The sequence below is a fragment of the Marmota monax genome, unplaced genomic scaffold (genome assembly GCF_021218885.2).
Source record: "Marmota monax isolate L192 unplaced genomic scaffold, Marmota_monax_Labrador192_F-V1.1 WCK01_AAM20220418_F8-fsc00011, whole genome shotgun sequence".
NCBI classification, from domain to species: domain Eukaryota; kingdom Metazoa; phylum Chordata; class Mammalia; order Rodentia; family Sciuridae; genus Marmota; species Marmota monax.
Genome location: NW_026693082.1, coordinates 845055 through 864184, shown reverse-complemented (window position 1 = coordinate 864184; position 19130 = coordinate 845055). Strand labels below are relative to the sequence as shown.

At 31.6% G+C, this 19130-nt stretch overlaps 1 long non-coding RNA gene across 1 annotated transcript in view; it reads right to left on the bottom strand.

Annotated features, from left to right (window-relative positions):
* The window catches only part of LOC131424524 (uncharacterized), a 182999-nt gene that overhangs the window by 153091 nt on the left and 10778 nt on the right, over nt 1-19130 (bottom strand). Inside the window, exon 3 of the long non-coding RNA XR_009227726.1 lies at nt 7209-7364. This is a non-coding gene — a long non-coding RNA (uncharacterized LOC131424524). The remainder of the gene's footprint in view (nt 1-7208; nt 7365-19130) is intronic.

Below are 19130 nucleotides of genomic sequence, written 5' to 3'. Positions count from 1 at the left end.
TCTAATTTCTTTCTTCAAGCCAAGGGAAATGGAAAAAAAAAAAAAAAAGAAGATTCAAACGTCTCTCTCCATACACACTTATCCAGGTTCGTGATAAAAGAATAGCCAGGTTGGGAATTTATATCATTGCATAAGATGCCTCACATCATCAGGGATTATGTAGAAAATACCCTGTTGCAACAGAGAATCTGTTTTCCATTTCTTGAGACAAGTAAGCAACAGAGGATGCTACACAACAGAGCATCGGACTCTCCCTTACCAATTTCTTGCTATCAACAAATACCAAAGCAAATGTGACACTAAAAATAATGATTCCCTCCATTTCTCTCTGACAGGGAATCCTTTTCCAGAAGTCCCTACACTTTTCTCAGGCCCAATTGTTGCACTTGCTTGGTCCTTTAATGTACTTCATCACTTTGGAATAGCACTGCGCTAACCTCTGTCCTTAGTGTGGCATGAGCTTCTTCAGGTCAGTGAGCATCTACCCCAGAGTGACAGAATTGTAGTTTTACTAAAGAACTGAAATACTTTTGATCTTTTAACAATTTGTTAATTCTTCTTACCAATAGTATTCCAAACAGTAAACCAACGTTCACAAAATGTCTAATGGGTTGGCTGGATTTCCAAGCACGTAGGATTGCAAGAAAAATAATAACCTGCGAAACTTCAAAATTAGTGAGTACAAGGGAGAAGTACACAAATGTTCCATGTTCAGCTTTTAAGTGCCTTTGTGTCAGCTTACTGAAGCTGTTTGACTTCCTGAGGTGAATAAATTGACTCAGTGAGTAAAGATCAAAATGATGGTTCAAGTCTTCATATTACTTCTTGGTAGACACAAAAGAAGTTGTAAGTAAACTTTTGAGAATCAATTCACTAAAATGAAATTTATAGTGAGCAACTAACATTTCTTTGAAAAAAAACTGATTATGTTAACTATTCATAGTTCAACATTAATAAAATTATTTATTAAATTATAATGATTTGACTGGCAGAGACACTGAACTATGATTGATATTTGGAGGAACCTAAAAATTTAGCTAATGCCAAGGAACCACCTCATCTACATGCAAGGAAGGAAACATCTCACCTCCACTAGAAAATGAAAATTGACCTCTAAATGCTTCAATGAAATAGTTCAGTAATGATGACTGTACCACCTGGAACTTCGTAATACCAGGCTCTAATAGAACCTATTTTCATTCCCTTGTACAAATTTTTGAAAGAGAAAAAAAACCCAAAATATTTTACTTGATTTGGTAACTCTTAGAATTCAGTGTTGCTAATCACTTCAAATTTGTAACACAATGATTATTTGCCTAATTTATGAAAAATATTTATTGGTTCTTTTTAGTTAAACATAACATTAGGATTCATTTTGACATAACTACAAAAACATGGAATATAATTTGTTCTGACTCAGTCCCTAGTACTTCTACTTTACCTCCCCTCCTCCTTCCCACCTGTTCCCTTCCCTCTACTCAACTGATATTTTACTATTTCTTTAAGTGTAGATTGTTTTTAGGGTCTTGAAGATATGCATGATGGTGAGATTCACTGTATTATATTCAAATATATGTACATCGGAGAGTTAGGGAAGATTCATTCTGCTGTTTTTCACTTATCCTGTCCCTTCTCTGCCCCTCTCAGTGCCCTTCATCTAGTCTACAAATCTTTCTTCTGTGAAATTCCCCCCTTTCCCATCTCTTTCTTTCTCTCTCCCAACCCCCTCTTATATTGGACTTGCTTCTATAAATTATAGGAAACATTCCACCTTTCATTTTCTAAGTCTGGCTTATTTCACTTAGCACGATAGTCTCCAGATCCATCCATTTATCAGCAAGTGCCATAATTTCATTTTTTTAATTACTGAGGAATTCTCCATTGTGTGTGTATGTATGTGTGTGTATATGTGTGTGTGTGTGTCTGTGTATATATCACATTTTCATTATCCATTCATCTGTTGAAGGGCACCCTGGTTGGTTCCATTGTTGGGCTATTGTGAATTATACTGCTATATGTATTGATGTGGCTACATCTACATAGAATGCTTATTTTAGATTTGGGAGTTATGTACCGAGGAGTGTGATAGGTGAATCACACAGTTTTTTGAGAAATCTCAGTACTGCTTTCCAGAGTAGTTGTACTAATTTGCAGTCCTACCAACAATGTATGAGTGTACATTTTCCTCCACATCCTTGCCAATGCTTATTAATTTATATTCTTGATAACTGCAATTCTAACTGGGGTGAGATCTAACTTCTGAAACTTAAACTCAGAAAAATGTCACAATATCAAGTAGCATATTAAAAATTGAAAATGAAATAAATGATTATATTTTAAAGAAAGATCTGTTTAAATTTTAGAAGAACAGTAAGGCATTATCTTCATGCTTTGGAGGTTATGAAAAAAATATTAAATATGACCTAAAAACAAAGGATAACAAGCAATGATTGACTTAGTAGAGTAAAGGGACGGAGGAGCAGAAGGCATGGAGAAATGTTAGAATCTTGTTCTATTGTTGTTGTTATATGAATGTACTACAATAATATTATATATATATATATATATATATATATATATATATATATATATATACTTCACTAATAATAATAGAATGGAAATCAGTAAAGTAGAGCAAGCAGATGAGTGGGAGGGCAGGAAAGAGGGAAAGGGAAGGTACTAGGGAAGGGAACTGACAAATTATGTGCATATGTCAATATTGCCACCAAATCTCTGTATTCTATATAATTAAAATGCACCAATAAAATGTGTTGAAAAACAAAGATTCCCTGTCAGCTGTGGATGTGGATCAGTGGTAGAAAGTTTTCATATGTGTGAGATGCTGGTTTTAATCTTCAAAGCTGAACATTTAAAAAAAAAATATCTCCTGACTTGTGAGATGATATAGTCAAACTGAAAGAGTAGTCCACAATAAAATTGAAAAAAGTGATGCTACACAAATCAGAGCATTGATCAATGTGAAACTAAGCAAATTTAAATTAATAAGCAGTTTTAAGAAGACACAGAGCTAAAAATTTATATAAAGTTAAAAGTATACATCCTGGGGGCTGGGAATGTGGCTCAAGCAGTAGTGTGCGCGCCTGGCATGCGTGCGGCCCAGGTTTGATCCTCAGCACCACATACAAAGATGTTGTGTCCGCCAAAAACTAAATAAATATTTAAAAAATTAAAAAAAAAGAAAAAAAGTATACATCCTTGTTGGAAAATTGAATATAACATAAAGTGTGATTTCTCAAATGTTACAGAAATGATACAAAGTAAGTTCTGGATGGAAGTTGCATTAGGGGGAAGGAGAATGTTGTCCATTAAGGGAAACACACACTTCAAATTTACAGAGTTAGCCCCATATTGAAATGTGGGTGCTAGTGCTTCAATATTTAATTTCATTACTATTAATAGGTTCTGAATATTTAAATATGGATGATGAGTTTTTAACTAGACTAATAATTTATGTCTTCTCACGTTCTTATTTTAGATTAATGGTTATATAAGTAAGCATGAGCACACTGTCATATAAAAGAAAAATACTTTTACTGTTAGTTAAGTTATAATGATGATTGTAGCTATTTAGCAAGATTTCCTATTAATGCACTAAACTGATTTAAATTATATTTAAATATAAAAAATAATTTGCTCATCCACAGACTATCACACTTTCTTAATACAGCAATAATATTCTTTGAATATGAATGTTAAAACCAAATTTTTGTAAGTCTGTTTTTCTGATAGTTTTAAAAAGTATCTCATTTTACTTTGTTCTTAATTTAATTACCAGTGCTCAAATTTAATAGACTTAATAATTTGAAAATTTTACTGGTCCCTTCATTGAGATGCTTTATTTTTTTTCTAGTCATACTAAAATGTAAGAAATGATAGAAAAAAATGTAACTAATGGGAGCACAGTGCTAAATAAAAATCCTAGAAAACTAAAGAAAAATATATATGGTTATAGTCAGAGATAAGAAGTCAAATTTTATTAATCTAAAAAGTACAACTTTATAAGGTCTCTGTGGATTACTTATTCATGTGACTTAATGTTTCATGTACTTTTTCTGATGCATTCAGATAACATAAATCAAAGAGCATAGAAAGGCACAATTCTTTAGCTCTTTCCTGTCCTCCCATAATTTATACTACATCTGAGTCATTTCTCATATGTGTTTGGCATTATACAATGCTTCTTATTTTGGACTAGAGTAAGAAGCTTACAAATGTGTATATTTTAAAGAGATTCCTCTTAAGCCATTGATTTAAAAAACAAAATAGATTTCTATTCTATTTAATTCTCCTAGAAATAACAAGTGGAAAGTACATATATGTTGATAATAGCTTCTAGATAAATGTAACCAAGACCAAAGCTTTAGATATTCAGATAATTCAGGAAAATTAGTTTTAAATTGGGCCTGCAATTCTATAAATAGCAACTAAGAAAAAGAACTATGTAATGTTTTGAACAACCAACAATAAAAAAAAATACAGTGAAAAGTTAGCCAGGCATGATGCTGTCTGCCTATAATTCCAACAACTCAGGAGGCTGAGGCAGGAGAATGGCAAGTTCTCTCAGCAATTAGGCAATACCCTTACCAACTAAGTGACACCATAAAAAGAAATACAAAGGACTGTGAGCCAGTTGTGATGGCACCTTACTGTAATCTCAGTGACATGGAAGGCTGAGGCAGGAGGACCCCAAGATCCAAGTCACCTAGGCAACTTAGCATGACCCCATCTCAAACTAAAAAAATATAGCTGGGGATGTAGCTTAGTGGCACAGCACCCCCACTCCCCCGTTTCAATCCCTAGTACCATAAATAAAAAGTACTGGGGATGCAGTTTGATGGTAAAGGTCCTCTGAGTTCATTCTCAGTACAAATAAGTAGATATAAATATACAGTGAAAAGTTACTAAAGAAATTTAAAGGCTGCAATAGAAAATATGCACTTAATGCAAAATAAGAAGTAAAGGAAATAGAAGAAAGACAAGACATGAGACATATAAAAAACAAATAGCAAAAGGACACAAAGAAAACTGTCTCAATAATGACATTAAATGTGAACAGGTTAAACAATTCCAACTACAGGCAGAGATTTTCTGATTGTATTAAAAAAACAGTTCAACTATACACTGTACACAGGAAACATACTCAAAGAGGCTGAAATAAAAGATTATGATGTAGGAATGTAAGAGACATGCTAAAGTTTGGGGGGAAGAGTTAAGGAAGAGTTTTTGTATAAAATGAGTAATTTCAAATGCATCCCTGAACACAGGGGGATTTAAAAAGCCAAATGCATGTCCATAGGAAGATACATACTCAGCACAGGCCTGAGAAGACCCTAAATTTTCATCTCCGTATGATCCACAGACTTAACGCAAGTATAGAGTTAATCTCAAAAATTGGGAAAAGCATTATTTGTTTGTTTTAGCTACCAGTGATGGGGGGGGGCGGTGGAATGGAACACAAATGTGTTAGCCAGTGTGTGGCACTGTGGTAAAACATCTGAGATAATCCACTACAAGGGATTAGTTGAGACTCATAATTTCCAGGGTTTCAGTCCATGGTCGCTTGGTCCTGGATTTCCTTTTGGATCTGGGGTAGCACAGTACATATGGAAAAAATGTGTTCATGTCATGGAGGCTGGAAAGTGAAAAGAAAGAGAGGAAGAGTCTAGGATCCCAATATCACCTTCAATGCATGCTCAAAATGACCTATCTTGCTTCCATTAGGCTTACCTTCTAAAGGTCCCACCAACTCTAAATAGCACTACAGGCTGGACAAAGCATCCATATCTGGGCCTTTGGTAAATATTTAAGAACAAAACCAAACAAGCTAAGAAATACATACTTCAGTTACCACAGATGAGAATAAATACTCTTTTCAAAAGAAAAAGTTTACAAGGTAACAACAGACTACTGAAATCTTAAAAAATCAAAAAATAAAAACCTTGAAGATGGAAGTGAATTTAATTACTGTGCTTCCTCACAATAATATCCATATGCCAGGTTTCACCAAAATCACAAGGCTGACAAAAACCATAGGAAAATATAGTTCATTCAACATAGCACAACAAATGCACAGAAAATGTCTTTCAGAAGTCCAGGAAAAGGTTTTAAAACATCTGTACTAACTGATTCCAAGAGCTAAAGGAAAACATGACAGAGAAATAAAAGAAATTTTAAAAAAATGATGTTTGAATAAAATGAGAATATCAAAAAAGAAAAAAGTAACAAAAAAATAAATTCTGGAGGTTAAAATATAATGGAAATAAAATAATTCACTAGAAGGGTTCAACAGAGGATTTGAGCCAGCAGAAAATATAAAGGATTTAAATAAAGACACTAATTTGCGAATATGCATGACATATACAAAAACAGTATTATTGTATTTTTAATTTGTAACTCCATTTTCTTATTTGATAAATATTTAAAGGATAATTGCATAAAAATAATTATAATTATATATATATATATATATATATATATATATATATGCGCCTTTATTCATAAAATGAATAGATAAAATTTATGACAGGGACAACATAAAGATGGTGGAGTTAAATGGGAAGAGAATTTCTATATGTTTTTGAAGTACACTTGGTTTAAAATCAAACTAAGTTATAATAAATTTAGGATGCTAAATCTAATACCTATAATAACCATAAAGATAATAGCTAAAAAATTATCTAAACACCAAGGACATAAAGCTAAATTACAATATTTCACTACAAAAAATGAACTTTTAAAAATTGTGCTTAGAATCAAAACTAGGGCCTTATAGAACAACTGACAATAGCCAACAAACACTAATAAACTTGAAGGTAGACATGGATATTTCTGCCGTTATAGACAGAGATTTCAATACCCTACATTCAATAGCAGAGCATCTAGGCAAAAGATAAGTAGGGTAATAGAGAAAATGAGCAATATCATAAACCAACTAAGACTCATCGATACATATACATAGATACAGCTCTACATTCTGCAACAGCAGAATACACATTCCATTCCCTGGAGTGCATGCAAAACTTTCTACAGCATAGACCATATGTTAAGCCACAGAGCATGACATACAATCTTTTCCAATCACAGTAAAATGAAACTAGAAATAAGTCAGCTGTAATATTATACTATTTAAACTTTGTAAATACAAAAAAAGACTATTCTATGTTTAGATAAATCAAAACCCTGATTACCTTTGAACATAATGATGAGAAGGAGTCAAAAAGAAAACTTCCAGAATGCTCACAGTGTTCTTCTTGATCCACAATTTTTACATGAGTGTTCTCCTTTTGTATAAATTTGCTGAGCAATACAATCATAATTTGTGAAATTTCCAAATGTGTGTTGTACTGGAATATAGGAGTTTTAAAAAGGAATAGAAACATTAGAGTCCAGTTTCATGTACAAATGTAATTAAAAATATTTAAATAAAATATTAGCAAATAAAAAGCTATAGGTAGCAATATAATTTCATGATCATATTGCATTTATTCAGGTAAGCTTAATTTAAAACTATATGCTGTAAAATATCAGTCACCATTAAAAATAAGAATTTTAAACATAATTCTTTAGTAGAGAAAAACTATTAGCTACAATGAAGCTTTGCCTTACATTAAAGAAAACAAAAATCTCAAAGAATTTTGCTGAAGCAGAGCAAGCCAAGTTTTAACAGTTTCACAGGAATTATTTATAACACCTTGGGGAAGAACAGAATTTTGTGACCAGGACAAAAATACTGCTAATCTTAAATTAAAAGGATTAAAAATACAGCTGTATTAAAACAAACAATATGTCCCAAATACATCAGGAAGAAATTAAAATGTATATCACAATTTAAAAGAGTATGTTTACAACACAATGATTATAAATTGATTATTAAACATTCTAAATGATTATTCTCCAGAAAATATATCATCTTAAAAACAAGTAAAAGTGAATAAAAGGCATGGTTGATAAATTAGTAAAACATAATAATATTTCACAAAACTGAAAACAATGAATATTTTCAGGCCAGCTTTTTATAAAGCAAACACAATCCTTTTCTCCACAGAGAGAAAAATTCAAATTTCTTTACAGAAACAGACCCACAAAGGATTTGACCTCAGCAGCTATTCACTCCCTATAGTTGGTTGTTTTTGTTACAGACTAAACTGCTTTATTGAGCATTAGGAGTCAAAGTGGTCTATATCTGAGCTGATAATTATAACACTGGATTTTGAATTCTAAAAGAAGATAGCAATTACAAAATCAACTGGGGAAAACATAACTAAAAAGGTAAAGTACCTTCAGAAAAGAAATATTGGTAATAGCCGAACCAAAATTGTGGTTGGCTTGAACTCCAAAGTTTTGACCATGAATGCAGCTTCAGAGTAAACTGCTAAGTGACAAGCAATAATTTTTAGGATCAGGATTCAAATCATATCTATGCAACAATAGAAGCCTTGCCTTTTTATAGAAAATACCATTAGAAGAGAAAAACTGATATTGATTTTGGCATATTTTGACTTGGTCTGTCCTAAAGACTCAGATTTAGAAGGTGTCTCTATTTAAGATTTCCAAAAAGGAATGCTTGTCAAATTAGACAGCAAACATGTATCTCATTAACTCCCAGGAAATGTCAAATTCATTTGCACGAACAGAGAGTTAATGATGTGTTTCTGGATTTCTTATAAATTACTATTTTATACTCAATTTTAGAACACCCAGATATTATGCAAATTCAGACTTTTAAATAATTTCAGTAAACAAAAATTTTGGAAATTTGTAGAAATTAATACATGAATTTTTACTACACATCGACAAATGTATGGAAAATGTTAAATTAGTTTTACTCTGTATAGTGCCTAGGCTCCATTCTCCATACATGCTATACTATATAGTCTTTATACTATATATTATATATATGCTTTATGCATATTATATTCTACATTATATGTCCTTTATATATTAATATATTTTTCTGAGAGTTGGAAGAGTTATCTATGATAAGATTTCATATTATGTAAACCTGCCTCTTCTCAGAGTGCTGAAAGTTTTTTGCATTTTACTTAGAGACAGGGTCTCACTGAGTTGCTTATCGCCTCACTTTTGCCGAGGCTGACTTTGAATTTGCGATCTTCTGGCCTCAGACTCCTGAGCCACTGGGATTATAAACATAAACCACCACCCCCTGCACAATTTATTCTTATATGAAGGTTCTAACCTTCAAGTTTAAACAGAACTCTATATGTTAATTAAACAGACTCCTATGTTAATTAAAGTCCTTATCTTTAGACCCCTCTTATAAAGCCATCATCCCATAAAGGGCACCAGAACACCAAGACTAATACGACATTCCTCTGTGTACGTGCTATATGAAGTGACATACTCTTTCCTTCAGGTTCTACCTCTGTGATGAGGTACTCCATTCAGAGAAAATACCTTCAAAGAACACTCTGATTATGATGTCTCTGAAGAAACATATGGAAACTTCAAGGTGGACAGACTGTTTCCTTTTTGCCCCTCCAATATTAGTGTCCACAGTTTTTCAAAGATACAATTTTTGAAATGGTGAGGATATTCAAGGAATCTCAAGTCACAATAAAAACATATTTCATAAATGCTCCAAATTGCCTTCAGTCCATGAAACATATGCACAAAGAAACTACTAAATCATTACATGTGATTTTCTAAACTCCAATTGAAGACTTCCTTTCCTTTCCTCAGTTTTCCATATAACTTTCAATTATTTCATTTTCCCTTAGGTGATGTCTTATCTTTTTTTTAATTGACTTAATTACTAACCTTTTACTTAATTCAATTACTATATTTTTATTTATAGAACTATCAATTCTTCATGTGACTGATTTACATCATTTCTCTCACAATTTTTAGCTAATTGTATAATGAATACTTTAAGCTTATTTTTAAATCTCTTTCACAATACTCTCAATATGTCTAGCTTTTGACTGTCTTGACGTACATATCAGGAAAATTGTTTTCTGTTGCATTTAAGAGACCTGAAATATAAACTCCCTATAAAAATTGAATTTTGTGATTGATACAGATTTCTCAGTTCAATCCACTTTCCAAAATTATTTTTGTTGCATAATTTCTAGAAATTAAAGATGACTTAAGCAAGATCATATGACTATCAGCATCTTAATTACTTATTTCATATCCAAAATATGGGGGTAAAAAATGTATAGTCTTATTTCAAAGAAGAGCTATCATTTCTGCAATAATGACTTAATGACATGGGCTCAGTTTCACCTCTCTAGTTGTATTTGAGAATCTATGTCACAATTGTACTTGGAGTTATGAGTTTATTACTTTTTGAAATATTGATTATAGCAATTCTACTGTGTCCTCGTTATATTTGTAACTTTGAATTGATTCCCTTTTTGCATCCATTGATCTTAATTATACATGTTAAAAAATAATCTTTGGAGGGTCCTTTATTTTTTTTCAGTTTTTCAGTGTGGAAAACTTATTCTCTTAGTTCAGTTCACCATGTGACATGCATCCCCTCACTCCCATCAGAGTGTATCATTTTTCAAATATATGGCCAAAATTCTTAGCTTTCTATTCCTAAATTTATCCCTCACACACGTGACTTCATCTTGCTCTATGTGTTAGGCCCTTGCATCAATAATATTTGGTCAGCAAATCTAAAATACACATTCCAGAATAACATTCCATGAGATATACTACAACTAGGCTAGACTTGTTGCTTAAGAATACACATACGATTTAAAAATGGTACAAACATTCCAAGCCCTGGCACTTAAAAGATTTCTGTCAGCATGAGAGATCATATGCTTTTGGATATTTTTGGAAATTTGGTAAAAATGAGATCAAATAATCACCTATACAAATATTTCAGCAGTATTACTCAGCCTAGTGAGACCACTATGTGATAGAAAGGTATTTTCTTATCTGTTCATAAAATGTATGATAGTTTCTTCTAGTGGAATATGACTTGACTTTATTATTAGAGCAATGTCAAAATGCTTCCTCTGTTGGGGCTGGGGATGTGGCTCAAGTGGTAGTGCGCTCGCCTGGCATGCGTGCAGCCCAGGTTCAATCCTCAGCACCACATACAAACAAAGATGTTGTGTCCACCAAAAACTAAAAAATAAATATTAAAAAAAAATTCTCTCTCTCTCCCTCTCTCTCTCTCTTACTCTCTCTTTAAAAAAAAAATGCTTCCTCTGTTTATCAATGGTTCCAGACCATGTAACTGGGCATAAGGATCCTGCACTCATCTTTTTGTTTTATTTTCACCAAAAATTGGTAAGGAAATCTTCATAATTTCCAATTAATACTGCATATAATTCTAAGTCAAAACATAATCTGAAATGAAGCATTGTCTACCCATACAAGGATTTGTGATAGTGAAATAAAAGGCATTATGGGCCAATGCAAATAAAGAAGGGAAATCATCTCTTTTTATTAAATTTGATATCTTATATAAGTTTGGCATTTTGTCTTAACCAACCTCCTACATTACAGGATTTTAATATGAAGATTCTGAAACCTTTTTAATATGTGCTAATTGATAATTTAAAGATCTGTTAATTTTACTTTAATTGTGGTAATATTATTTTAGAACCACATCAATTCCATAGTATTGATAATTCAAACCCCACAAAGAGTGTGTTTAAGAGTGAAAAGTTCATAGAGTTTCATAAATAGAAGATTCATATTCTCAGAAATTTTGGAAAATTTCTATCAATTAAATAATTGATCTAAGAATTTCTTTTTCTAACAATGTATAAAGTCTAAACTCACAATGCTAATTTATGAGAGCATGACTTTTAGTAGGTTTATATCAGTAGAAAAAAATAATTATGTAAAATAGAAGATAGATGGTTTTCTTTAATATTCATTTGTAACAAGTTGTATTTATTACTAAGGAAAAAATATTTCCTTTGGTTGAAAGCAAGCACTCTGTTGATATGACGTTATGTCTTCCATCAGTTTTTTTTGTAAAACTATGAAAAACAATTGCTTTGAAAAAGTAATCATTATTCGGTTCAATAAAATGTTTTTTAAGATAAATATACAGATACCTTGATAATTTACTAATGATCCCATCATGGAATATATTAAGATTTATTGCTTGATTAAGGTAATGTTTGCCAAATATTTCCATTTTTTCCTTTGATTTTAAATTATATTCTATGAGATAATATATAAGACCTTTAAGATATTCAATGTCCATAATTTAATGATTTTACATAAATTTATGATTGTGCCTCAATTTTTGCCCTAATGATTATTCAATGGTAATTTTCTATTTCTATAATTTTTTTTCTAAATTTTGAATAAGCATTCTTCTATAAGAACAATTTCCTCCCTTTTTAATGTTCTGAAATTTGCTTTAATATTTTGTTTGGTCATTAATTAAAATCAATTAGGGAAAGCTTGAAAGTAACATAAGAACAGACATGCAGTGTACAGGGAATTTACCACTGTAATCTTAAAAAAAAAATTATCCAAAGACTTTTATTCCTTCTTCAAAAATAATCACTTTATCTTTGCAAAGATTATTCTTTTAAATTTTCATTTTAGATGTAATATGAACAAGATAAATTTTCTAATTACTATTTGGAATTAATGTAAGAGTTAAATTAGAAAAACATGGAATCATCACAATGATCCAAACAGTGAAAAGGCAGAAATACTTTAATCTTTCTTTCAAAAATACATGTAGCAAATAACAAAGAAGTTCCAAACAAACTTTGAAGTGCCAAGCCAACATGCTGAGGAAATATACAAAAAATTTTTTAAGCCAAAAAAAAAAAAAAAAGCAAATTTCAAGATTGATGTTACAGCAGAGTTTAACAGGTGAAACTATTATAGAATACGAACTTTTAAAAATTCCTACATTGAACAAAAATAATAATATTCCAGCTTAATTCCCATATAACCTGAAGTAAAGGTTTTATTATATCTTGATAAGAAATATAAATATATATATATATATATGATAAGAAAATTAAAAGTAAGATCATATCATGTTAGTACCTAAAAAACTTAAAACATCATAACAAGTGCAATATGTAATTGTTAATAATAATTCACATTGTGGTTCTTTTCTTAATATGCTTCCATAATAGAATACAAGTGTTGTTTTTATTTTTTCCTAATATAGAAAACAGGATTTTTTAAAAAAATGTCTAACTAGGATGAATTAACAACTAGAATTACATATTTCCTCAATTACTGTTTTTAAAATTATAGAGCTCTCTGAAAAGTGACTGAATGTGTGAAATGTCATTCATTTAATGATTATCTTTTATCATTGTAATGATTTTGAAAATATTAGGAGAAACCAAAACCTCTGGTCCAATGTCAGAAGCTCAATAGAGCTCTATCTTTTCAAGATCATAGTTAAGAAAATGTAATAATTATAACGTGTTCTTCCACTGTAAGGAGAGTTTTTATTTGTTCACAAAGCTATTCCTGATAACAAAGATAAGAATTTTTCTACCATATTCTGCTCATGTGATACCCCCTTTTATCAGTAATATTTAATAGTTAATGGAGTATTTATAAATAAGACAGTTTTAAACTGCATGGAAATTCTATATAATAAACAATTTTAAATATGTTCAAATATAAATCTGTAAACACTTTAGAAATTAATGGACTACTTTTTAAAACAATAGTTGAAAAGAGTATTGAAACAGTAATTGGCAGCATGTCCTGTAATGGAATGAAATAATTCATTATCTGTGTTGAAACAAAAAGAAAACCTCAAATATATTATTGAACCTGAACAACACAATACACAATTGCCAAACTATGGAACCAACCTATATCAGTCAGCAGATGAATAGATAAAGAAATCACTGTTTTTATACACAATGGAGTTTTATTCAGTCATAAGGAAAAATGAAATTATATTAGTTGCAGGAAAACGAATGGAAATTAAGACCATTATGTTAAAAGAAATAACTCAAACTCAGAAGATCTAAGGGCTATATATTTCCTCTCCTATAGGTGGAAGCTAGAGAGAAAAAAGTTAAATAGGGGAGGGAATACAGGGATCTCAAGGAATTCTGTATGGATGGGGAGTGCTTCTGAACCATACTGGCCAAATGATGTTATATCTTGTGCATATACGAATATGTAACAACAAATCCCACCACTGTCTACAAATATAATGCACCATAAAATTTTTGAAGTAAATAAAGAAAGAAATATAGGTGTAGAAGTAGAGATGTTGGAGAAGGAACAGCTCTTGTTTACCCTGGACTCAACTGAATATAGCAAAAGATATTTAGCTATTTCCCAACACAATCACACAGCCATTAATTTCCAGGCTGCCTGAAATGCCTCCCCTTAGGTTACAAAGCCTATTTGTTGGCCAGGCTTTGTGTTCTTTTTGGCCACTACTACATTATTGCCAGGGACACTGCAAAGTGCTGAGAGATCACTTTTAGTTTGAGGTGAGGACTCTCACTAATCTTCATCATATTCTAACATTTCATCAATAAACCTAATATTTCATGTAGGTTTTTAACAAATAGCATTTTATCAAGTTAACTTCAGTATCTGATTTACAAAGAGTTTTATTTTCTTTTATTCATTGATGTCAAAATTTTATAAAATATTTCATTGTGGTGCCTGAGATTACCATGTTATTTTTTAAATGTGTAAACACACAGTTAAAGTTTATGATACCAAAACAATTTTTATATATGCTTGAAAAAAAACAGATTTTAACATGATGTATTCTATACACATGTTGCACAAGTTTTGACTTAGAAACAGTACACTCATACTTCCTGCCTCTGTGATCATGAGTGAGTTTGCTCCACCATTTTAATTCCTCATGCAATTTTTGTCCAGTTTTATTATTGGGGATCCTCAAGTTTTGTAAAATTTATTGGGGAAGTAGTCCTCTATTTCTATTCTCTGAATAACTTACATAATTTGGGTTTTGTCTGTTTCTTGAAAGATTTGCTAAAACATCTTTAAAATTACATAGAACAGAGTTTTCTTTCCTAAAATATTTTAAAGAAAGATTACTTGGATACTAATTCAATTAATGTTTCTCTATTTCATTAATATTAATTGAGAATATATTTTTAAAATGTTATACATATTACTATTTTTAATTGAAAAAATATTTTTAAAAGATTATACATATTACTATTTTTCATATGTATTTTGTTAATGGTTTTATGTGTTAAGGTTTTTATATTGTTTTTACCAATCTGGGATCTATTTTTGTGATACTTCATTGTATCTTTTCCTTTTATCATAGTTTGCCTTTACTGATTATCTTGCAATTTTAGCCTCTTAAAAAATTAGATTTTTATTTTGTTTATTATCTATATAGTCCTCTCACCCAGAATTTACTATTTGTTTGATTAATGTCTGATTTTCCTAATTTAATTTCTTCTACTTTTCAGTTAGCACATGTTTTCTATTTTCTTAAAACTTTTAACAAGTATAAGTTCATCCTTTTTAACTCATATACCTACCAGTATAATTTACCTCTAACCAGCACTTTGATCAAAAATATTATGAGGAATGTACATAAATAACCTTCTCTTAATCAATTGCGTTTGGTATTTAGCCTGAGATCTTGCTGTCAAGCAGCTGAAGATGACAGTGACACAATGATATGGTTTTGCTCTGAGTCGAGAGGTTTGAGAACCTGGAAAGTTGATGTTTTAAGTTCTAGTACTAATCTGTATGCAAGAACCAGGAGAGCTGACTGTGCAGGTTCTAATCTGAGTCCAAATCTGATAGAGGAGAGCACTGATATTTTGTGCATTTTTTCCCTCTAGTTAACTGTATTGGCTGAATATTCCCTAAGTGATTTTATCAGAACTTTGTCTTTGATTTTGTTCAACCTAGATCTCCCTGTGTTTTGAATTGTTTGATTTCACTTTCTATTATTATAATTTTCAAAATTTCTCATTCATTTCTTATTACATTCATCTGTTACCTCATTTTAAGGAATCACTATGTCAAGTGTGGTCCTCAGATCACCTGCGTCACTACCACCTGAGAACTTGTAATAAATGAAAAATCAAAGGCCCTAGTCCATACATAATGACTTAGGTTCTATATTGTAGTAAGATCTCTCAATAATTCTTAGGTTTACCACCTTAAAAGATCTTAGGTGTATTTGTATTAAAATCAGTTAAATACTGTGCTCTACTCTGTTTATATAAAGGAATGAATTAACTTCTTAACAATGCTGTTATTAGTTGTTTTTCTGATGTTACTTTTACATTTGGAATTGGGTATCTATTTTACCAATTCAAACTGAGAATCAAGGTTTTTAAATATTATTTCTTGTTGTCTATGTTCACCAACCAGAGTCAACCTGTGGTACCTACCACCTCGATACTCCACAGCAGTCATAGTATAGACTTTTCCCACATATTTCCATGACTTTAGTTCATGTATTAGAATACATTTTAGTACTTATGTCTGGAAGAGATATGTATTCAGTCTTTTGGTACATTTAGAAAAGAAACATCATCTCAAAGCATACTAAGGACTTCCAGTTTTAGGTACTTTAAATATTTTGTTTTAGTAAACACATCAATTGTTTAGTCAAGTATTATAAAATTCTCTTTTAACAGATGAAGAAACTAAGCTTTGATCAATTAAATGTGTCTTAATTCATATAGAGCACAACTTCAAGCTTAGATCTTGTTGAAAAAAATGCTAAAGTTCATAATGGCATAAGTAGTAAGTAGGTAATAAATTTTTCATGCTTTCTTTCTCTCCTCCCTTGAGGGTCTGCATATATGGTAATGGAGAAGATGGTGATGGTGATGATGATGATTATGATATGGAATTCATCCTACAAACACTAGAACACCACCATATGCAGACATTATTCGGGTTTTGGAGACACAAGTTTTCAGGAAAATGAGTGAGCAATATAAATATAAAAGTTTTAATTTGGTAAATATCACAAGTTTAAAGAAATGCTATTAAAGAGAAAATGATTCGTTGAGATTAAGAAATGCATGAGAAAGTTTAGGTATGGAGGCCAAGCTAGTCTGTTTTGAAGAAGGAATGTGGAACAAGAACAAGATGCCTTGCCTGTCTATAGAAACGGAAGGGATTGACACTTAGAACTGTGTGTGCTGAAGAGACTGTCAACAGCCAGAAGATGATCAAAGATTAGAAAATTTGCAGCACAGTGACGGAAGTGGGAAGTGGCTCAAAACGAAGCTGAAGAAATATGCAAAAGACAGATCATGCAGTCTAAATCAAAGACTCCAAATTGTGTGCTGAATGTTATACAAAGCCAATGAAATGCTTAAGTAGAAAAATTATATTGACTTGAAGTCAGTTCTGAGAAAATCCCTTTTCCATCTTGGAGGAGAAGAAATGGAGAAGAAGAAACAGTGGGAGTCAGGAAGACCAAATCAGAAACTGATGCTGTTATTTATTTTGGACTAAGGTGATATCATTAGGGAGGGGGATGAAATTTTGAGGATCTAACTGGTAATGGTGTATTAATATTTTTACAAAGCTGAATTTGATGTTCAGTGTGTAACAAACATATTCCTTTTTCATTTCTTCCTTTAGAGAGTCCTTGTGCCACCTTGCCTTCTCAAACCTGGATTGTATAGATAAATGAAAACTGTTCATTACTTTACAATTTAGTCAATTAATTAGGTATTAGGAAGTTCCAGCTAAGATCAATATACACATTATAAGCTGTCATTTATTTTAAGCACATTCCCTTTCTAGCCAGAGTTGGGCCTGAGAATTCCACAGAGCTGCAGAACCAGGCTGTAGCATTATATGCTGGCATGACTACTAATTTTAACATCAGACTGTGATGCCTCTAGATCTCATGAGGATGGAAAATAAGAATGAAGGTGAAACAGTGTGACTGGCAGTGAGTGTCCTACCTTACTAGTGTTTCTATAATCTAGCATTTGTGTCTTCTTGATAGCAAATATATTCAAATGATATTTTTATTCTTTTATGAGATGAACTAAAAAATTTTTGGAAACCATATTCCTCTGCTATGGGGACATCCATCACAGCTCTTTCCTTTCCAAAATGAAACCCTTTCAATTTGACCACTGGAGACACAGGTTCGGTTTCCTCCCTAGAGGCACAGAGACACAGCATGTCTGTCCCTTGTGACTGTGACTACAGGTGAATGTGGCCAAGCTAGTCTAGCACCTTGAGATTTCTCCAGACAAAATCTAGGCATCTGCATTTGTCTTGATCAGACTCACCAGAGGGACAGGCCATATGCTCACAAAACCCCTCTCAACACAGTTTTCTCCAAGAGCAACAAAAAGCAAGCCAAGATTTATCAGCTAAGGAAGCATCTGGCTGGAGCTGGGATGTCAGTCTTATCTCCGATATCCCTCCCTTCCCTGTCTCATCAAATCTTTTAAAACTCCCTGAGACAGTCTTGAAATAAGGAAATACCACCATCATATGACAAGTCTTTTAAAATCTAAGATATTCTTTCTCTTAAATTCACTGAATTTCTAATATTTTCTATATAAAGTTGGATTTGGGCAATGAGCTGAAAATGGCAGATCTAACTTTTGGATGACTTTACCCAAGTACTGAATATATACTTCTAGGCCCCTTTTACATTTTTTTTCTTTTTTTTAAGAGTGTTCTTCGCTTATCATCTATCAGTTCCATTTGGGGAACTCTACAATAATCAGAAATTGCAAAAAAAAAATCATTCCATATTATCATTTAATCCTCAAGTTAGCTCTTCAATTTAGGCTTATTGTTCTACTTCTCAGAAGGGGAAACTAATGCATGCCCAGAGGATGTGAAATATTCATATGCATGATATGTAATAAACAAGCATTACAACCAGATGATGAGTTATTCTGACAAGATTAAAATTAAGAAGTCTACAAACGTGAATTAAAATGTTGCCTTAATTGTCTTCTTAGAAGACAAAGACTTGTGTTGAAAAAAAATACGACTTCTTTCTTCAAAACACATGTAGTATCAAAATGAGTTCTAATTTTACATACAAGAGTAAACAATGAACCTATAATTTTATTTGCTTATATATTATATCTAGCCTCCTATAGAAATGAATTTGTTCCCATCTTAATGATTATCCTTTTCTATAATCTCCCATGAACTTCCATCCA